Source organism: Dysidea avara, chromosome 14 (genome assembly GCF_963678975.1).
Source record: "Dysidea avara chromosome 14, odDysAvar1.4, whole genome shotgun sequence".
Taxonomy (NCBI): Eukaryota; Metazoa; Porifera; class Demospongiae; order Dictyoceratida; family Dysideidae; genus Dysidea; species Dysidea avara.
The window spans coordinates 12,405,298-12,428,312 of NC_089285.1; the positions used below are offsets into that span (position 1 = coordinate 12,405,298).

Genomic DNA, 23,015 nt, shown 5'->3' on the forward strand with positions numbered 1-23,015 from the left:
TCAGAGTTATTCACACACAGAGTGATTTTGAGGGTGACAACTAGCTCACCACAGTCAATAGACTAACACTGTCACATGTGTCACTAACATAGCCCTGGATATCAACTTTGTAAAGGTAACTGAATTGTGTGACCTTGAGAGGTGATGTCTGGCTAGCTATGCTATAATTTTGTATTTACTAAATTATAGCTTGATTTTACAATGCAGCATCTACAGTAATGACTAGATGCATGTAATCTGTAGATTTTAGTGGCTAACTATTCTCAGTAACTTCACATATTTTCCACCAGGGGGCTTCTTTTGCAATATAGATCCAACACTCTAAAAGAGCAGTCATACTGCACTAAAATAATTCCAATAGAGTGTTGCAATTAAGTTAGCAATAGTTGCAACAAATCAAAGCCAAACACATGTTGTAGCAGCAACATTCTGATTGATCACATGACTACATGTGTGCCCTATACCACTACCCCTCTAGTAAAACAGTATCATTGAATGATTTTTAAAAATTCTGTACTCGTTGCACGTGGTCAGATTGGATGGTCACTGAGGTGTAGGGGAGTGGTGAGGGAGGGGAGAATTCATGTGTCTGTTTTTAGTTCCAGAAAATTAAAGCAACAAAATAACTGAGATCCACCATAAAATGTTTTTTCAGCTCTGTTTAGTACTTTAAAAGGACCACCATTTGGTTGTTTTGAAGGTTTCTTTACTTAACGCAAGCACATAAGTAGAGAGAATGTCACTTACATGAGATTCTGTGTTCTTGTGGAGCTTTTGATGGGTGTAAATGAGACATGCTGTTCTTAAGTTCAGTGACATGAAGTTGGGTCTGGACATTCCCCACTTTTTGTAAAAAAAAGAAGTCTCAATGTGGTTCCATAGGTTAACCCTGTCCAATATCAGAAACTCTAATAGAACAGTCACTGAGTATTATTTACTCTAATAAAGCAGTCGCATTGAAATGAAATACTCTAATACAGCATCCAGCTAAAGAATTCAAGACTATTTGAAGCTTAAACATCAATGAAAATGGTGTGATACAGCAATAAACTGGCATTATTAGTCAATGATGGTGGCATAATTTTGGGAATAATGGGCAATTCTCAAAAGCATAATAGGTGATTAGCATAATGCTCAATTTTTGGAGCATAATAGCCTCATGCCCGAATCAATCGAGGCATGCCAAACCGGGTTAAGCACAGCACGACGGGGGGTCCGACACCTGTTGAAATCACGTACGCTCTCGGCTGAAATCAGTTTTGAAATCAGAAATCAGTTGCTGAAATCAAAAATCAGTAAACAAAATCAGAAATCACACAATTGCCAAGAAATCACTTGAAATCACTATGAAATCACGTGAAATCACAATGAAATCATGATTTTCACTCTCTCTCTTCGCTCGCTCTTTCAGGTTGATATGATTATGTACTCACTTCTGCTGATTAATTCTAGATGCTATACTCCCCGGCTATACTTGTCGCGGATTTCCATGCTTGTCATTATTTGAGGATTCATTGGCCTTGACTCATGCAGTTGGGCTGCTATACTCGGCTCTCGGCTAGCTAGCTATGCCGCTGCTCGACCAAGAGCTTGATGAGGTGCCCGTCTATAGCAAGACACTAGAATCCATACAACCCTCAAGCAGATCTAGACAACTATTATACTTCCAGCATTGCTATTTCTAAACTACCCACTACCATCACATGTATACCTTCCAACATTACTGAACTTCAACTGCAGCTAAAGCTGTGATAACAATAACAATCATTGATTAGCCATCATACAGCTAGCTGTACATAGCTAGGTGCCAGACTAGGTGTAACAGGCAGGTGAACTTGACAAAAAAATCTAGACTAGCTAATTTTAGCTGTTTGTGCATAGCTAAGTGATAAAGTCAATCAATCTTTTTGCAGATTCATCCGTAACAAGAATTAAGAAGGCGATTGCACTATACCATAGCTACTGCAAGTTAATATGCAAAGGTGGATAAAAACTTGATCACTTCATCAGGAGAAATGCTTGCCTCCATGCATGGTATTTAGACTCATTATAATAAGTATCATGTACTTGTGCAGCTACGTATTATACAGCTGGAATTATGTTGCTGTTATAAAGATTCTTTTATACAACCCATGCAGTAAAATAATGTTATAGTATTTATTGTGTGTTTGAATCATTTTATTCAAGTAAATGATATGACTATAGAATTATAATATAAGATACATGTATCCATCAAAACTCAAGTCTTTTTACTGTTACACTGATTACAGTACCACGTTTCCCCTATCACAGATAGATTTGAAATGCTCAAACATGCAGTATGATACCATTCATCACAATTGTCACAGCAGATCATATCCTCGCCACCACTATCTGGCAGTCTACAAACACAATAAATGTAGCATTTCTCTACACGAGCTATTGTAGCAGCCCTTTTCCGAGTTTTTATAGTTGGAAATAATGATATCTTGTTGTGCTTCAGAATTTCAGTCAAGTGTAAACGTAACTCTGCTGGATTATACACCACTGCTGTTGGGTCTTGGCCCAATAGTAAGCTAGAAAGCATTGCTGTGGCATAAAGCCCACAATCCACGGAATTTGCTTGTCTTTGAACATTCATAATTGTAACATCAAAATACTTTTCCTTGGATTGAATTAACCTTGCAATAGTTTTCAGAGTATCTTTGCTGGCAGATGTAAATATCGAATCATATAAACAAACATTACTACCTTCAACTTGTAGTAACGCCCAATGTGATCGATCAGGAATAAATAAAATTTGCAAAGATTGTGCAAAATCTCTCACATTCAACAAGGTTTTGTTGAGTATTAAAGTATTGTGTAATCCTCCAATTAGAGGAAATTGCATCTTTGCTACATTGTGAAATGCATTTATGTGATTGTCCTTCAGTTTACTCCCATTGAGTATCAGCTGTTTGTCTTTGCTGGTAAGCGTGATTCTTCCACATATTGTCCATTGTAATTTCACTTCAGCATTAGATACAGGTATGTCGCCATCGTTTATAAGTATTGGAGAATTTCTACTGTTAGCAGATGTATGGTTATCGGCATGTTGGCTGTCCTGAAAAATGTTTTGAATAGTTAAAAGGGTACTTGAATTAAGATTGAACTCTTCTGATGTTATCAGTTTCATGTTATCTGAATTGGTTTGGCTAATACCACTCTGGATTGTAGGAGAATCACCTAAATTTCCAAAGCATGCTGTGTTTGGTATAGTACACAAGTACATCTTCATGGAAATGTGCATATGAGTAGTTTCATTAGAAAGAATAAATTTTTGTGGAAATTCATGATTTTCATTCGTCAATGCAGTGTACCAGCTACACAGTACACCAATGTTTGGGTTCAAAACATTAAGCCACGGTATTGTTTAGCACTTACTTTTTTTTCTTGATAGTATGAAAACTGAAATATACGTCCAATTTTCCATTCATTTGCAGCTGTTCTGAAGACACACATGTCACCGACAGTAACAGATGAGTTCACTATCGGATGCATTACGGAAGGGAGTTGGGTCTTTGCTGGTTTAGAAATTGTACAGAAAGGCTGTTTGCTTCTCACACGAAGCAGACGGTCACTAGAAACCCGTTCAGTTTCTTGAAGTAGCCAAACTGCTGTGGTCTTATGAATATATACACTCTTGTCACCACTGCATACTTCCACAAAACGAGAGTGCTTTACTTTAGATGGGTGTTTTGTGGAGGAAGTTGACTGCATTTCATATACTGGTAGTCCACTGGCTTCTATTTTTTTAAACGACGCAGAGTGCAAAGCATTCAAATATTCAGCAGTGTTACCATCAATGATTTTGGCTTTGGAAAGTTTGAGAATTCCAGATGCTACTTCTCTTGAATCTTCAGGAGCTGTGACATTCCTAAATCGTCAATACTTTTCTTAGCATCATCTAACGCTTTGTCAACAGATTTTGAAATGTCTTCAAGTGAGATAGAAGCAACATTGTGATACACGGTGTTTGAGTATCCTTCTTTTCTTTTGTGAGACTCAGGATATCTAATTTCTGTTTCTTCTGACTCAGATTCCAGGATCCCTTGAACATGTAGTCTGTGGAGCCTTTGTAACAACCCTAACATTCCAAAGTTAATGACAGTAGAAAACACGCTGCTCATGCTCCTAGCGGAATGAAATACTTTCTCACAGCACTGTGATCCTAGAATCCATGGGAGAAAACTATTACTGTCTGATGCATAGACAGCTTGCAATGACAGGATGTACACAATTAGTGAGTGAGCATTCAGTTCCACACATGTGTAGGTATTGCAGGTGATGAAATTATCAGAAAGATTGTACTCTGGGGAGAGCAATACCCACTGACGCCAGTACCGTAAAAAAAAAACACAATACCATGCCTTCTCTACTCTTACCAAACATTCTAGGCTCTTGTCTAAAAATGTGTCTGTAATTGACTTCATTATTTTCAAATATACAACAGTACCTTTGACATCTGGGATACTCATCAATATTTCCATGACAGAATTACTGGTCATTCGTGTGACGGCTTCATAGTTCTGTTTATCTTTATGATTAACATCTCTTTCTCGCAAACCATGTTGGTCTTTCGAAAATGCACTTTGTACAATTCGTAAATGGTGATTTCCAACAGCAAATTTACCTAATGGCAAAACAATTGATGGTCTTAGCAATCTTGATTTAAGCTTAACAGCAACGTGAACTGGATCTTGTATAAATGCTATCGATGTTGGTCGTTTCAAAAGAAACCAAGAACTCCAGGTTGATGGTATTTCAATTGTGTTAGCAGCTGGAGACATTCTGGACAGGGATCCTGGGGAAGAAGACAGTAATTGTGTGGACACTTGCATTGCTTTCAGTTCCCTTGAATCTCCATCTGCACCAATGCTTAGGAGATGAATACCTCGGCTTTTGAGTTCACTGTTAATGTAATTCCATCGTTTTAGCACTAGTTCAGCACTGAATTTATTATCCGTTCCAATGCAAGACAAACAAAATGCTGGGACTTTGTCTGTAAGTGGTTTCACCATATAAACAAATGCATATTTTGATACACTTGAAACACTGAAAAACTCTTGCATAGACTCAAAATCAGTAGCAATGAAAGCATCACTTTGAGGTAAACGATTATCACAGCAGGGTAAAACAAAGCAAACAAGTTTATCAGATTCTACATCGTACTGCACTTTTTTGATGACCCGAGTAGTATCTTCACCAATACTTACTATCTTGGGGCATTTAAAAGCAATCAAATGGTTAAGTAACTCATCAAATCTGAAAACTCCTTCATGGATTGGTTGGTAATCCTTAGCAACAAACCTTTGAACTGTCCGGAGACTAGGCAGTGCTTGTGGCATGTTGTTATGTATAAAGGTATATGCTCGTGATCCACAGTAAATGAAAAGTGAAGTTGCAAACTTTTTTAGTATTATATCATGCCTTACTTGTTGTGGTTGTTTGTTCAAATTCCTTTCAGCATTGGCAATCAACCTTTGGAATACAGCAGTAAAAGTTTCAGTAGATGGGCACTCTTCCATTACATCTGGATTGTATTCTATTAAGGATTTAACATTGTGCAAAATATCACAAAAATCTGTAATCTTGTTTTGAGCTGGGTCACTTCCTGCCTTTAATAATGACAGCTTTTTCCGAGTTGTCCTAGACCAATCAGTGTGGGGTTTAACTGCTTTTGGACAATTAAATGATGCACCCCCTCCTATCTCATTGTTTAACTGCGAGCAGGAGGGGGGATCCGAAAAACTGGCACAGTAGAATCGCTATTATTTGACTGTGTTTGCATGGCTTGTTTGGGAATGGTTGAACATTTAATGCTATCAATCTGAACATTTTTATCTACTGATGTTAACGTAGGAACATTGTCTTGAGAAACACTTGAAGAAGGACACGAAGAACTAGTATTGCTTTGTTCAGGCAATGGTAAGCATGAATTTTCTGTAGGCAAAACATCAGCAAAATCTGAAACATCATCCCGACCAGCTTTAAGCTTTGTTTGTGAGCACTTGGAATCAGCTTTAGATGCTGTCTTAGGTGTGAAAAAATTATGGATGGTGTTATCTTTAGATGTCTTTAGATTATTTTTAATACACTTGGGGATATGTCGAGTGTAATTAGATAAAAGTGCTCCTCCATCTTTGAAACCAAGCGTGTAATTTTTATGACATAAAGTGCAATAAATATAGACATGAAAGTTAGGACCAGAACAAGAGCTATCGGTGTCTTCAGAGGCAACAGATTTGACTTCAAAATGTTCGTTTTCTTTAAAATCTTTTATTGTTAAATGATTAGGATTTTTTCCTTCTCTTTGCCACTTGCAAATCTGTTGGCGCATCATTGCCACTGCTTTTGCTTGATTTAAGCCATCATTTGATTTAGAAGAATTTGTATCTGCCAAATTTGTATCGCTCTTAGCCATTTTTTGTTTGAAAGGAATGGCAATATTACTCTTACCACTGGATCGCTTACAATTCAATCGTTTAGCTTTTTCCTCTTGATCTAGTTTCTTTCTGTTTGCTTCAACAAAATCAACAATCCTTTGTCGGTGGCCAGGCAAAAATTTGAAAGTGCCATTGCTTGTAACACCATGTTGAAAGTGAGGGTCTCCAGCAAATTCTGTAGAAATAAATTCTTCAACTTCCTGTAAAGAATTTCCAGGGTTCCTACTGGTATCCATTTTGGAAATTACTTGTAGTGTGTCATAACCAGTAGCCATAAAACTTTCGACAACATAATCAGGCAACTCATTTTTCAAAGCAAGACGAGCCTCTTCTTCTTTTGACACAATTATCAGCTCTTCAGAATTAGATTCGCTTAAGCTGTCGTCGATAGCTCTTTACCTTGAAAGACCTACAGGGAGTATATGTTAACAATAGCCAACTATACATAAATATGCTACTGAATGAGAGACAATATTAGATTACAGCCAGTATAAGTCACCAAGGGAACTATCACTTCTTAATAGCATTCACACCCTTTTAACTGCTCAAACCTCAAAGATTTCTTATGTACAAACAGGTCATCCAGGTTGTCTGGGTCATCAGCATTCAAGTTTTCCCTGGTCAAGTGAGTCTCATTCCTTTTATTGAATACTTGGATCTGACCAGGATGATATCACAGAAATGCAAACAATGCACTACTTAAATAGCCAAAAATAAGGAGCTACCTTACTAAATGAGAATGCATTTTGTTATGCAGGGAAATATGCAGAGCCATGCCCACTCATTGAGGAAGCATTTCACCCTTCAGGTATATGCACAGAACCACTGTCATGTTGCTGTTTGTATATAGGTCAAGCTATAGGTAACTGGTCTGGCAAGCAAGCCTGTTGTAAAAGGCTTAAGTGGAGCCACACCTACTTATTAATCCATCATAGCTATGTTTTGTTTCTTGTAGATGATTCTTATAACTTCAATATACTCTACGCAACAAATAAACCTGAGAAGTTATGGATCTTTTTAACTTCATATTTTTACACAGGGTCTATAGCTACTACTCAATCCAGGTCACATCTGGGTCTCATCCAGATTACTAATCCACGTCAACAGGTCATGCGGGTTAGCAGTAGTAACCCACTTACAGCACTGATTAATATTTAATACAATATATGCATTGGCTCAAAGTTATGCTTTTAAAACAATGGATGATACACCTATAGGCTTAGGAATGTCAGTCACAATAGCTCATATGTACATGCTGTACATAATGGGTTAATCTGTTTTTTGATTGATACAGCATATCATCAGTTTAAGCTAGCTAGACTTCAAGGCATGCTGGAAAAGTGTCAGTAAACTAAAGTTAATCTCGATTGCAATTGGAACTACTTGCTAAACTGGAGGATAAGCTTTCCTCATTTATCAAAAATCTCTCTTGCTTGGTATTAATAGCATCCAGAACCAATGCATGAATGTTCCTAGCTAGTTCACACCTCCGTTCAACACGTGGTGAGACAGGAGGTTTAACACCTCAAGCAAACAGCAGGCACTCATGATACACAAACACTTACCTCTACCACGAGGACAGATCAACCGGGCAACGTAATAAAGAGGCTCTACGAGGCTCAAATTTATCTCCTAGCAACTTCCACAACTTCTAACCAAGATTTTAACGCTCGGAAATCCGAAAGGAAATGACGTGATTAACCGTGAAATCACGGAAATCAACCGTAAAAGAAACTTATGTCTGAAATCGTCTGGAAATCAGAAATCAGCTTTGAAATCAGAAATCAACTTTGAAATCAGAAATCAGTCCTTGAAATCAGAAATCATGCAATTGATATGAAATCTCGTACGCTTTTGGACGATTTTTAGAAGGTGTCGGACCCCTCGCAGCACGACAAGGAGAGGTGGGCTAGCATAGGTTGGGATAGTGTACAGTGTAAATGTATTCTGAGCTGGCCAACTCAGGTTAACAATATAACTTGCTTTTGTTGGCTACACAGTGAGTATATTCTATGCTCTAAAGCCATTCTTCAAAGTAGCTACAACGTACCATAGTTCTGGTAGACTTTGTGACTGTTATGCTCGAACGATGCATTAATATTCCTGGTGAAAGGAGCACCCAATAGCTTAAACATGACGTTTATAACATTGTATGACTTATTTCAGCTGGTTCTACACTTCCTTGCTACAATTCTAGTGCCTTTTTATTAAGCACGTAAATAATCTCAATCTCGTACGCTAATTATTATTCAGCGCTCGCACTATCGAGTTCGTGTCAGATGCAGTAGTGTGAACAAGTGCCAACCTGAGTTCAACAACTCGAGTTGAAAACACCCGGAATAGTATGATCGGGGTGTAAGCAACACCAAGGGAATGAGAGAGATAACCATCATTAACAATTGTGATGAAAAGATGTACAACAAAACAAATAGGCATGTGAAACCTCGGACAGCATGCGAACACAAAAAGTAGAGGACTACACTGTGGGCATGGCAAGGCAAAAACAACAACAACAAAAAAGACTAATTACTGTAATTACAAAAATAAAACTGTCTAATTTGTGCACCACTCTGTATAGTTTCGTGCTAGAAAAATTCTCTGAGAGGCAGAGATACTGGCAGAGGCAGCAGCATCTAACCATTCCTTAATAATGTGCTTCGAAATCCTTATATCAGCTTGAACAAAGTTTAACAAACTAGATAAATTCTTGATGGAAGACACTTGAAAATGACCAAGTACCGTGATTTCAATGGTGTCATAATAGTTAGCAATACTTAGGCGATCAAATTCAGCCAACAGCTGCAGATACTCAGTTTTGCTCTGCTTCCTATTGCGAGCAGACTGGATGTGATGGATGGAGTCCAGAGGGCATGTTAGTTCCAACAGAGTGATGGAAGAATTCTGGGAATTATATATTACAATGTCTGGACGGTAGGATGTAATAAGGAGACTCATCGGAATTGTAGACTGTGGAGAATTATCAGCATGGAAATTAGGTATATCAGCAAACACTTTAACAAATGGGATGTCAGCAAATGCTTCAGAAAGTTTAGTGGCCAAAACATGAAGAACCTGATCATGACTGTAGGTATACCGCTGTTGATTTAATGCTGCAGGGCAGCTACTTAAAACATGAGCAGTTGTTGGGCGCCGTGAATCGCAAAGCAAACACTTCGCTTCACATAGGATGGATTTATCCAGTGTGGACTGTGGACTCCCTAATCCAAATACTGGATCATCATTATTATAGAGTTGGTTCAAACTGTTGAAAGTTAAACTTCATCAACATTTTACCTTTTGATGATTGTATTCTTACTTTTTCAGGATGAGTTCTAAGCAGGTGTTGCATTCTTAGAAACTGTATTGATTTCCTGTCAACAAATTCTTCCATAAACAACTGTTGTAAGCAGCGTTACTCCGAGGCAGCAGTGTGTTTCATATCTTCAAGTCAAACATGCAGGGCAGCCTCAGGAGGCTGTAGCAAGCCTTAAATTAACGGTTGGTCAGGGGCAAAAAAAAATTCTTATTATTATGATAACAAGCACCATACATACACTTTACAGCATACATACTATTAGTATACTGTCACTCTAGTTCAACTAGAACTTTAGAACATGAGGTGTTTCCTTAACATTGTGGCAGTCCGTAACGTGCTGTTTTCTGTAACTGGTAAATATTATTAACTTCAGTCAACCGGAGGAGATTGAAATTCTTAACAATGCCGCCATAGATCAAGATCTCAATGTGCATTGTACCATATCAGCAACTGAGACTATTAGAGCTTCTAACTAGTTTGTCTATATCATCAATTAAAACTACTAATTGTACTGTATATTAGAAATCATGGAGAATAGGTTTTTTTTTTGGCCAATTATATTACCCCCGCAAAACCAGCCTCACTTTATACCTTCATAACAGCTTGGCAGTATTGGTTAGACATAGCCCAGCCCAAAAATGTTTTCAGACACACTCTAAACCCTTCCAGCAAGTTTCTATGAAATTTTAAAAATTTTGTGTTTAACAGAATTTTCTACTAACTGACTGAATTAACTGAAGTTGTTATACATTGTAATAAACAGATAATCTGACTCATAGTGATTATTGAACAAAGTTACTGATACGTTACTTCATAAATATCTCCAGGAAAGCAGTATCAACCTCGAATTTTCACCAGGAGGTAGCACCTTTCTCGTAGAATACCTCACGTAAGTTTGAGGAGCATTTTGTATCCAATTACTGTCCGTGTTATGAGTGGATTCCGTATAATACGAATTATCGAATACTGGTACCCCATTCTCGAACGCCCATTAATTTCCATTGATCAATTATCAAACATATTGCACCTTGTCTACTCTGGTGACCTCAGTGCAACCTACACACTCTTAATTATATATCAACGCGTTAACTGAGGTACCATGATACTGTAACTGAAGTATAGTTTTGAAAACATGCACCTGTGAGTTGCAACGGCGAATCGGATACAGTAAAAAATCAGCACAATCAATACAAACAATAACACAGTCTTATCATCCTTTTTTACAACAACCCCTTCTGTACAGTCTTCATGGATACATCTTTCACTCGGGAAAATGATAAACAGTAGGCTAATTCTGCCGCCAAAATCACGCTCGAGTTGTAGTCCTTTCACAGCGATTCCTGTGTTCCTTTTCTTCGTTGGTGGTGATGAGTATCAAGACTGCTGTGATGTCCACACATAAACTCTAAAGGATGGAAAGCTTAGGCTACACTATTGGAATTCTCCATATAAACAGCTTACGAGTATGCGGAATAATATTGTAAACTTCCGAATACATTACATTATTTTAATGTTCAATAATAAGTACCATTCGATAATAGGTCACTTACGCTACACTAAAAGTGTCGATCGCATGCAAATTTTCTTGGATTTGGCATTTCCAACAGCCCTCTGCGGTATTTGTGAATCCATCGAGAACAAGAATCACAATTGATCCACTGCATTTTGTCACCTTCAATTCTGCCAATAATGCACTTCACAATTTATGTCAGAATCTGTTTCAATATAAAAGCATATGAACAACGGTACTTGAATCTTATAAGGGGTTTTACCTAATATGTAAGATCTCCTACATTGTAAGTACAGTGGAACCTCGATTATCCAAGCACCAATTAACCGAACTCTTGATTATTAGAACACCAAATTGATTGCTCAATTAGGGTATCTTGTCAACAAGTGTATGTTTTATTAGAGTAGTTGAGCAAACCTCCATATCCGTACTTTAGTAAGCCTTAACTTAATTCTACATTTTCTTCTGTGGCTGAATCTTTGTATTCAAGTATTGTATTTATTCTTTATTCACTGATTTTGAGTAAGTTGGACTCAATGCACACTTTCTTGATCCCAAAAGAGAAATGCCTGATAATTCTTTTACTACATGGTTCTTTGTTGTCACCAGGTGGAAATAAGCAGCTGTCAAAATCTGGATGAGTATATTTTGGAAAATGCTATTCATCTTTCAGCTGTATTCTGCAGTGTAGCTAAGCCATTGGACTTTGTAGCCTCAGCCTCATAGTTAGCTTCCATTTTTCCTGCATTAATCCAACACACTGTAACCCAAGATTGAGGGTGAACATAACTTGTTCCACTGGGTTGTGCCATGAATGTGCTAGTGCAATTCAAGCAGCACAAAGAGAAATCAAGGTTGCAAGCCAGAAACAAAGCAATGAAGGACAACAAAACTAAGACATAGGTCAGTCGATGTTCAGGTCCATTGTTGCTATGCAAAAACAAAACACTTCTCTGACCATCAGCAGAGGAGGAAAGTATGGAAACAAACTCAGTAGCATGTCGTGTAGGGGAAGAAGGTTGAAATGCAGCATCTATATAGCCGATATGCACCTGACCGCTATACCAAGGTCCCTCTTTTGTCTGGAGTATCCACCACTAACACAACCGATTGGGCAATACTGCACTTTGTAAAGTTGTGATCCCTACCTCAAAGGTAGTACCAGCTTGAACTAGAGTTTTAAGTAGTAATTGAGATCTCCGCTGAATGAATGTCAACTTAGCTAATTCTATTAATGCATTTGATATAATTTAGTAGTTCACCCTCACTGTCAGAGTTATCACTTAAAACAACTGACCACTCTTTAGCCAACATCATTTTGATGTCTTCTATTTCATCTAGTAAGTTACCATTACAATATATAGACTAAGACCACACATGCATGTACAGTAATGTAATCGTTATACCTGTTGATCCCATAAAATATGTCTGAAATCCTCTTGTTCTGCAAAACTGGTGTATGTTATTAACCAGAAGAATCTATACATGCCGAACTGTGCAATGTCTCTCAACTCTCTCCACTGTAAAGTAAAATGATTCTTCCAACACTGCTATAAGTTGTTTTTTTTGTGTATATAGCAAGCAAGCCTGTGAAAATCTTTATATTTCCCATTTTACGCTGGTAAAAAAAGCTCAGTAAGTATAAAATTCAGATTTGCTGGGACAGTAAAACAACCCCCACCACACACTGTAGTGTGGTGAGAAAAATTAAATTAACAGTACTCCATTATTTGTTATAAATTTCTGCTGTGTTAGCACCCACTCCCTCAAGAGGAATTTAACCCTGAATATTAGTCAAAATAATTCCTCCAAATATCAGCTTTTCTCAACCTCGTGTATTTGGTATCAAAAGGATGTCATTCATTGTAGGTCTGACCACCCACCCAAGTCTTGCCTTTATGCACTTACTCACAGATATAAGTAATCACTACACTTGCTGATGTCTGCTGATTACTCCATCTGTCAAGGTGTATGCCGATTTACCAAATTTCTATGCTCATAGTGTCCCCCAAACAACCATTCCAAATGACCTACTAATAACTTCTTACCATCCAGACATTATGATATACAATTCCCAGAGCCCATCTATTTCCCTGCTAGATTTAACTTTCCCTCTTGACTCGGCTCAGCCTATTCGGGCTGCACAAGACAGGAAACAGAATAAAGTTGAATATCTCCAGTTACTGGCTGAATCTGACCACCTTAACATCCCTAATTACTATGGTACAATTGAGATAACAGTGCTGGGCCACTACCATCTTTCTACAATCAAGAATCTGCTTAATGTATTAAATTTTGTTCATCCCTAGTCGAGTACATCAGTCTTTCATCAAGAAAAGTCTAGACAATACTGCCTCTGCCAGTATATTGGCTTCTAGAAAGATTTTTCTGGCAAAGAATTGTAAAGAGTGGTTAAGTAGTTACTTATATCAGTTGTATCTTGTGTTTTTATTTTTGTATTTTTCCCTTTCCTGCCATGCCCACATTGGTTCCATTTGTGGTCCTATTTGTGGTTGCATGTTGTCCGAGGACTCACATGCTTACATTTTTTGTCGTTGTTGTTTTGTACATATTTTCATCATTCATGATGGTCTGTCATGAAGTTGCACACCTTTTGAAATTGGCTTCTTGTCTTTGCAGTCACATATCAATAATTATGCCTTTGTTTCCTAAGGTGGTCTTTTTCCACATTTACATGTTATATTTATACATGGGTCTGTTGGCTCTGTATCCATAATGTAGTTTTGTTTTTTTTAAGTTTATAGTCAGTGTTTTCAACAAGTACTTTAATGTCTTTGGTTTAAGCTGCTATGCTATGATTTGGTTCCATAAACCATCTTTTAAACTTAATTCTACATTTTCTTCTGTGGCTGAATCTTTTTCACTGATTTTGAGTAAGTTGCAATCGATGCACGCTTTCTTGATCCCAAAAGAGAAATTCCTGATATTTATTTTACTACATGATTTGTCACCATATGGAAGTAAGCAGCTGTCAAAATCTGGATGAGTATATTGTGTTTTTTGGAAAATGCTTATTATCATTTGATCACCTGTACCTTTAATGACATCTATTGTATCATGTAACCAGCTGTGATAAAATACAATCCTACCAGCACCACTAAAGTTCTGCACTAGATGCTGGAATCACTAAAAGCTGTCTTGCTCAATAAAGGGAAACTATCATTTATTGGCAGGTTTAAGTACTGCTTCTAAGTCCTCCTCATCATTTCAAGTGCTTTGACATCACAGCTTTTTCATTGGGTAGATATACACATCTTTGCAACTTCCATGGCATTCTTTTTCACAATATCTGCAGCCTGCTCCACCACTCATCTGTATCATTCACAAATAAAAACCCTTTTAAGGGAAGGATCTAGATAGTAGGCAGCAATATGCAAAGCAGTTATGTTATCGTACATCTTAGTATCTAAGGCCATTACTAAACTCCTCACATCCTGCTGCAGTATCTAAAGGTAAGACAAACTTGTGCAGAAGTAGAAGTGTATACACCACATTAATATGTTGGCATACGGGCTGGATGGTGTTGACACAGTGTGATTTCTGACCAGTTCAAGAAATTTAACTAAGTGTGGAGAATATTATGACTTAGCAACTGTTAGTTGAGTTGTTTGGTTTAAAATCTTTACCACCAACATTCGTTCCTGGTATCTAAATATAATCTCTGCAGATAATTGTATATTGCTGCTTGCAGCTAGTCTCAATGATCCCCTCAATCTCTAGGTAGTGTACTGCCTACACCATCTACTGACCTAGGAGGTTGCCAGTAAGGGATGGGCTACACCTTTTTCAGCTACTGTCCACAACCAACAAGTGACTGTGGTCCTAGAGTCCGTCATTCACACACAGCGATTTTGAGGGTGACAACTAGCCCACCACAGTCAATAGACTAACACTGTCACATATGTCACTAACATAGTCCTGGATATTAACTCTTGTAAAGGTCACTGAATTGTGTGACATTGAGAGTTGATGTCTGGCTAGCTATGCTTTACTGCATCGTGGCATACAAACATAAGTAGAGAGAATGTCAGTGTCGTTACATGGTGTAAGCTCATTGCAGTTGCTGGAATACAAAGTTCTAAGAGACAAACACAATTCTGACACACTGCATTAACCTGGTAGTAGTCATGTGATCAGGAAAAGATAATTTTCTGGAAAGGTCTTAAATTCTACGGAGAAACTGCAAAGTCTGTATATTCCATGGAAAAGTGATATTCTCCAACTACTGGTGATTTGCAAGAGACTAAAAGAATTGAAAGTGTTGGAAATAACACTGGTTTCTTGGCTGGACAAGTGGGTAATAGAGGGAGCGCAGCCACAAAATTTAAACTTTACTGTTGGAAAATATATTCCATTAACCAATTTAGTAAAACATTGGCTTCGATTGAACCCTTGTTCACCTACTGGCCACACTGGTTGTCTTAAAGTTTCTATTATAAATAGTCTGAAAGTTTCTATGGATCTTTTTCCTGCAATACCAGACTTTCAGTTGCAGTTTGGTCGATCATGCACTCTGCAATTTGTGAAACCCAGCAACTGGCTCTACTTATGGTGGTAAGGTACTACACAAGGCAGTGATGATGGAGTGCAGGAGTGAAAGTGGATGTAGTTACTTCAACAGTGATATTACTGGTATTAGTTTTGTGACGCAGTTTGTTCTGGTCACCTAGAACAACTAGCTATGGTTTTCCTAACTTATGACATCTTGACTTACAAGGAAATCATCCTTGCTTAAAGATTACAAGGTTTACATACAATTTCTGTTCATTGTAAAAATCTTCAAGGTCTAAATATTCTACATAATCTTGGTTGATGTTAAACCAGCCATCGACTTGTGTGTATTAATACCTTGGGAAGAGGATGGGAAAGAAATTATTACCTCATTTGTAAGTTTAAAGGCATTACAATTGAAGATAAAGGTTGCTCTGATTGCAAGCGAAAATAGAGTAGACTATCAATACTGTCCAACTTTCCATCACTCATTCACTGCTTTGTGGGCTATATTGATATTGAATTCTTTGTCAGTAGTTGTTCAAAGCTCAAACACATTAGGTTCTCTGGCTGTTTTTCAACAAGGCAGTGGTTATCCATCCAAAGTCAGAACTTGGAACAGTTGTGTATTCTTTACTCACGTGAGCAGTGCTCATATCAAGATAAACTTGTCCTAAGATTCATGCAGTCAGTATCAGCTCGTGGTGGACTGGTACATGTAGTTATGTATGGATGTATACTGCATGATGATGGTGTTATTGCTCTGGTAGGAAATTCTCCAAATCTCTTGGCATGTCACATTTCTGCAGGCTGCATCTTGAAAGCCCCAAGCTCTAACAGCTGTAAAACCATTACATTGGAAGATATGACAATGATGGCAATGAGGAGATTTTCCGATAGGAAGCTATTTACGTGTGGAAGTTTTAACTTGTCCAACTTCTTCAATATTGCTATTGACAGTGTTTCTAAAATTTTGCCAGTTCTTCGCAGTTGAAAATTTCATCTCTCTGTTGTATAACTGACAACGTTTCAAAAATCCATGCGGAGTTCCATCAACCATGGAAATAATTATATGCATCAATAGCAGCATCTTAAGCTTCTTGTTGTCTCCAACATCCCTGTTTCTACATCAATGCATAAACCTTTAAGTGTAGAGGAAATAAATGCATTTGCATGGCCAAGCATCCATTCTGGAGTTCCACTTGGTTCAAATAGGATTCTGGTGGTAACAAGAGTCAGAATTTTTCCTTTTGAATAGTGATGCGCAGAATAAAATGCACTTCTTCATGGCTTGGTCCCTCATCACAAGCACCATCTACATGAATACAATCAATAGATTTAGGAAGATTAATTGAAAGATTGAAGAACACAGGATGTAGGTGGATTCTAACAGTTCAAACTCAGCGGCATGTTGAGCTGGACATTTTTCATGGACCTTAGATGCTTTAACAAATTGTATGACATTGTCCGAAGAAGTGACAAATGTTTGTTAACAAAACCAGTTCTTGTAGTTAAAGCATTTATTCAGGCTGTTTGCAAGTTGTTAGCATGTCAAGTCTAAAGCCAGTGGCTTCATCTCAATTATTGTTTAAAATATCTCTTCCATCCTCATATTGTATTGTGTGCAGACCTTTATAAAAAGTAGCACTCCAAAATGCATCAGGATTGAATTTTAAAATATTCCTTCCTACAACGCCGGCTAGTAACTTTAGCTGCATTCTGGTACCTTTTAGCAGACATTCGCCTCTTATTTCTTGGAACACATAATTGCACAACAGTGCCACAAGAGAGATGACATCTTGAAGGTGAAGACAGATACCTTCATAGGTTGCTTTCTGTTTCAGCTTAATATTGCCATGGAATGTTGACACTCCAATTCGCCTCCATTCATCAACTCTACCATTTCTATCTTGAACATATGCCTCTATGGTTTCCCTATATCAGGGAATTCTTTCAATATCACCCAGCTTCACTGGGTAATAAACAAATGTGATATAGTAATGGTCTTTTTGAGCCACATATGATCAAGTCATCTGTAGTAGCACAATAGATGCATATATCTTCATAAATTGCTGAATAATAAAGCTTTTCAATGGCATCTCCACACTGATCTTTTCTTTTACTACTACATTAGCCAGGTTGCATGAAAGATCAAGGTCTTCCAATGAAGCACCACAGGTATACACAACACCTTCCAATATAGACTCTAGTTGAGTATGCCCAGAAAGTGTTAATTTTTGTTTAGACCCCAAAATTGATTGTAAACATGATTGCAAACATGATATGTAGAGTTTACCATGCGATTCACCCCTACCCATCCAAGTCCAACACTTTTTGTCAAAAAAAGGCAACAAGAGCGTAATTCTTATTAATTTGTCTCTGTGATTCCATCACAATGGTAAACACATTCCTTAGAGTGGAGGTAGTTGATGTCAATGCTGCTTCCAACTCTTCCCAAAGCCTAACTAATATTTTTATGTGCTGTCCAAATATCACACAAACCTCATCAACAAGAACGTTTTCACCCATAATACTTAGAGAATTCTTGCGTGAACCAACAAAGACTTGTTCCAGTTCTGTTCATGGGCAATAAAAGTTTGAAAAAGTAGGCAAATTTTATCTGTCCACATGCCCTATTTTCACAGGCCCAGTCACATAGATTAGTGTGCTCATCATGCAACATTACTGACCTAATGCAGTCAGCTGCAGACATTTTTCAAAGGCGCTTATAACTTCTAATTGATGTAAACATTGTGTGAGGCACTGTGATTGGCCATATATTTATATATGATGAATGTTCTATTAGAGTATTTGACTATTTACCTCAATCTTGGTGGTCTTGGGTGGGGGTAATATGTACATTGCTTTAATGTGTGTGCATGGCTGCTACTATTGCCAAATGCTTTATTTTAGTGTACATGTGTGTTTATGTCTTTTAGTATGTGCAAAAGTGTGTTTTTGTGTGTATGTACTTCTGTGTGTGCTGCAACAAATTCCTCTTGACAAATATATGTACATAATATGACTTTTGTCAGCTCCATCAGTAAATAATCTGATATTTGAATATGCAATTGTATACTGCACAGTATAGTGACACACGTGTATCTAACCTCCTTTGGTGTTAAGTCTCACATGCCAGATGGTTTGTTTGGGAACTACAAGTAAATTTATTATTATTATTATTATTCAAACACACACACACAAAAAGAAAATTGCATATAGTTCATCAGTCAGAAAGAGGGAGCTTTCCCTCACTCACAGCAAGAGAAAAGTCAGTGAGATCTTTATGAGGCCAACCAGCAATAGAACGACTTCCACGAAGACAAATAATAGCCGTACGTAGTAGGGAAAAAGATAATCTGCAGCGAATAAAGGTGATCATAACATTATATTGTTGATTCTTCTTTGTAGCAAGGAGTGAGGCTAATCTTTTGTAGGTGGTTTCTGCAGGCTTGCTCATTCCTCCCAAAGCTGAGAACACAAGAGGTGTGAATGATGCCCTTTCAATTTCACGCACACGTTGTTCGTAAGTCCTACGCTTTTCTCGATCATGAGACCGAAAGCAACTGGCAAGAGAATTGCAGTGATTTGTGCTGGCCAATGGATTAAAAATACGAACATCAAAATAAGCTTGCTGATGACGAACACCCCAGAATCCCTGAGCTCTCACATCCAAACAAGCACCACATTCAGTATTTGCAGAGTGATGAAAAATCGTTCACTACAAGTAAATCACCTGGTCACTGTTCTCCACATTCCATGACCACAACTGGAGTGTTGATGGGTTCAATAAGATCAGTTTGTGCTGTGTGGCAAACCGGTTATTCACATTCTTTGTTGGTAAATCAGTGATAAGATTTTGGAAATTGTGCCAAGAAGGGATAATTTGCTATATAGTAGCAAAATGGCAGTGTGAGGCAAAAATGCATCTGCATAGAAAAGAAGAAATGTGAGTAAAAACAAACCTCAAAGTCAGCCATAGGCTGGTTTTGGGGCCTTATTAAGTACAAAAAGAAGTGAAATCCACACAAAAACAGCCAAGCTATGAAAAAATGGTGTAGCATTTAAGATCCTGGTTGAAAAAAGTTGTGAAATCAAAGGTGGTGGCCAGGAAATAGCTGCAATGCAAAAATTTTTTTTAATAATGGCTGTGTGCATTGTTAAAATTTATTAGCATTAACATCATTGCAGCCATTTCTTGGCCGCTACCTTTGATTTCACAACTTTTTCACCCAGGCTTTTTAAGGCCGCATCATTTTTTCACAGATTGGCTGTCTTTGTGTGGTTAAGATACTACACAAACACATCACAAATAAGTAATAAATCAAAGTAGTCTCACCTGCCAGACATTGTGTGGGCAACAGAAAAAATATCTGGTCACTGTTGTATACTGTTTCACACTAAAGGTGATAAAATAACAAATCTGTAGTGAACCAGATTCCAAACTCTGTAATCGGGAAGTCAAGAAGACTAAGCCCATGGTATTTTCAAACTTTTGCAAAACAATATAATAATCCTTATTGAACTGTTTTGCTGTCACAGAAATTATAACCAATTCAACTAGCTCAGGCACGCACCACGTATAATGAAAATTAAACAGTACCTGAATCATGGGCAACCTCTTTATATTAACAATTAATTTAAAAATAACGTAGGGATCCACCCAGCTCATCCCTATTATTTTTGGCATTGAAAAAAATTATTGGATAATATGCCAATGTAGGGATTTTCCCAGTGAGCTATGCTCTTGTTTCATTGTTTGGTGTACTGTAATACTACATCTCTTGTTTCACTACTTTTTATTGCTTGGATCCTTACTTTATTTTTTTAATTAATGTTTGGGACCTGTCCATTATAAAGAGGTTGTCCATGATTCAGGGGTGTCCTTTCAGAGGGATTCCATTGTAGTAGTTTGTACACCAAAGGACACTTCTTTATAAATGACACCCAACGGTGTCCATCTTAGAGGAGTTCCACAGATAACATCTTTATCACTGCTGTCTGTAGGGGCATACGCAGGATTTTGAAAAGGGGTTCCTGCTACAACTAAGTGACTGTTATATTAGAGTAGTTTATACCTGACTGCTCTACTAAAGTATTTCAATATTTTTCACGAAAATCGTAATTCAGAACAATGCTATAAGTGTTGCTATCATGTTAGAAACTATTATTTAACTAAAATAAAAGTTTTAAATATGTCCTGTTCCATGATAGATTCCAGATTCTGAAAACCTGAAGTTTCAATTTCTTAATGTTTCAAGTAGTGTGTAATATCCAAAGGGGTTTCCTGAAACCCCCCTCAGTACGCCCCTGGTCTGTAACTATAGTAACACCGTTAAAAGATGATTCACTGCACCAATGGTCGGTTTAATTCTCCACTAAAAATTTCTGTGGCCTAGTAAAAATGTTCCATAATTTTAACCGATTACAATGGAACCTCTCTTATCCAGGTGGTCTGGTACATACTATCATCCGTATCTCAGAAATGTCCGTAACTAAGAATTGCATGCTATTATGTAATTGTAACTGACTTAAATACAAGTAATGATTGTTACTGGTATCAGTTAGTGCTATGCAGTTTAGTGGGCAGAGGGGTAAGTTACATGGCCACTCCCCTGGGCTGTAAAAATGCATTATCACCTAGCAACCAAGTGGTAGTTACTATCAGTAGAATAAACAAGCCATCAAACTAGTAAACAGCAGTCTTTAGACTCTCTCCTTGTGCTTTCATCTAAATCAAACTTCATTATGATCCAGGGGTGGATCCAGACTTATGGAAAGGCAGTCAAAATTAACTGAGGCACTACATTGTCTGGTTTGGTAAAAAAAAAAAAGATCGCATCCAGCTGCAGCTGACAATAGCTGCCCCCTCACCAACTACACATTTATCACTGATAAAGTACACAAAAATCCTAACATAGCTCGCTACACACTGCTCTAATACTGTGATTGCTTTATTAGCGTGACTGCTCTATTAGAGTATCTCGATCTTGGTATATATATACACTAAACATTTTTAGAGGGGTGGAGGGTCAAGAGCCCCCCTTGACCCCCTTGTATCTGCCCCTGTTATGGTCAATAAACTACAAGCCACATGACTAACTAATGATTTGGGCTGTCCAGACAATGGAGGTGCTGGGATAATAGAGGTCCGGATAAGGGAGGTTCCACTGTAGTAATTTCATCTGTAGAAGGCATGAGTGATGCAGTCATTTATCAACTGGTGTTCAGGTAACTCCAGCAGCTTTTGCTTCTCTCTTAATTTTGACATAGATTTTGGTGACCTATGAAAATGGGCCACTGACTCAAGCAAGGGCTGTGTGAAGTTTTGGCATGTCAATGCTGCAAGTTGCACCATTCAAGGGAAATTGAACAAAACAAGGTTTCTTATGTGTCATTTCCCCAGTGTATTTTGTATACTAAAGAAAGAATTGTATTTTAATTGTTTTGTTTCAGAGTTATAAAAAGAAGTCATCAAAGATAACATTTAGCAATGATCATCTATACACTGACAAGACTGAATGGATTAATACTGTGACTTCGTGCAGTTTAGTATAGTTTTGCATATTGACAAAAGTACAAATATGGCTGTACTGATATACCAACATGTCAAATTTACCAGTGTGAACTTTGTTTAGTAGCTCTGTGTTTTTTTTGCTTTGCTGTAAATATTTACAGATACATTAATTTAAAGCTCTTTAATCTTCTTGAAATGGTGTTCCAGAGGAGGTTAGTCACATATCATTGTTCATCCCGTGATCTTAAAGAATTAAACTATATACTTCAACATTGACATCTCCTATTTTGAAGATCCAGTCTCAGGGTCATTACAAGCCTTCGCAGTATGCCACGCTGTTATAAGCCGTAACACCTGAAACACAATACTTGGTCTTATAATTTTGCCTATGAATATTTTATATACTGCGGAAACTTTGGATCTGTGTCTGCCAGAAAGGGTCTAAAAGATAAAACAATTACAAAAAGAGCATACCTCTTTGTGAAATAGAATCAAGCCAGTTAGTGAGGTAGGAAAATCCTCTATTGATGTTCTTGATTACATCAGAATCCATGTTTCTAGCCCTTTAGATTATGTATAGCTCTGCAGTATTTGTTAGAAAAGGTTTGGGTAAGTTCAGGAGAACCAATAACTCACAATTACAGGTGCATGTTAGAATAATAATGTACGTAATTGCAACTGGAAAATTTTGAAATT

The 23,015-nt window shown here is 37.5% G+C and overlaps 1 long non-coding RNA gene across 1 annotated transcript in view; it reads left to right on the forward strand.

Annotated features, from left to right (window-relative positions):
* The window catches only part of LOC136244173 (uncharacterized), a 62,947-nt gene extending 40,443 nt beyond the window's left edge, over nucleotides 1–22,504 (forward strand). The window contains exon 2 of the long non-coding RNA XR_010695064.1: nucleotides 22,259–22,504. This is a non-coding gene — a long non-coding RNA (uncharacterized lncRNA). The remainder of the gene's footprint in view (nucleotides 1–22,258) is intronic.
* Nucleotides 22,505–23,015: the final 511 nt, after the last annotated feature.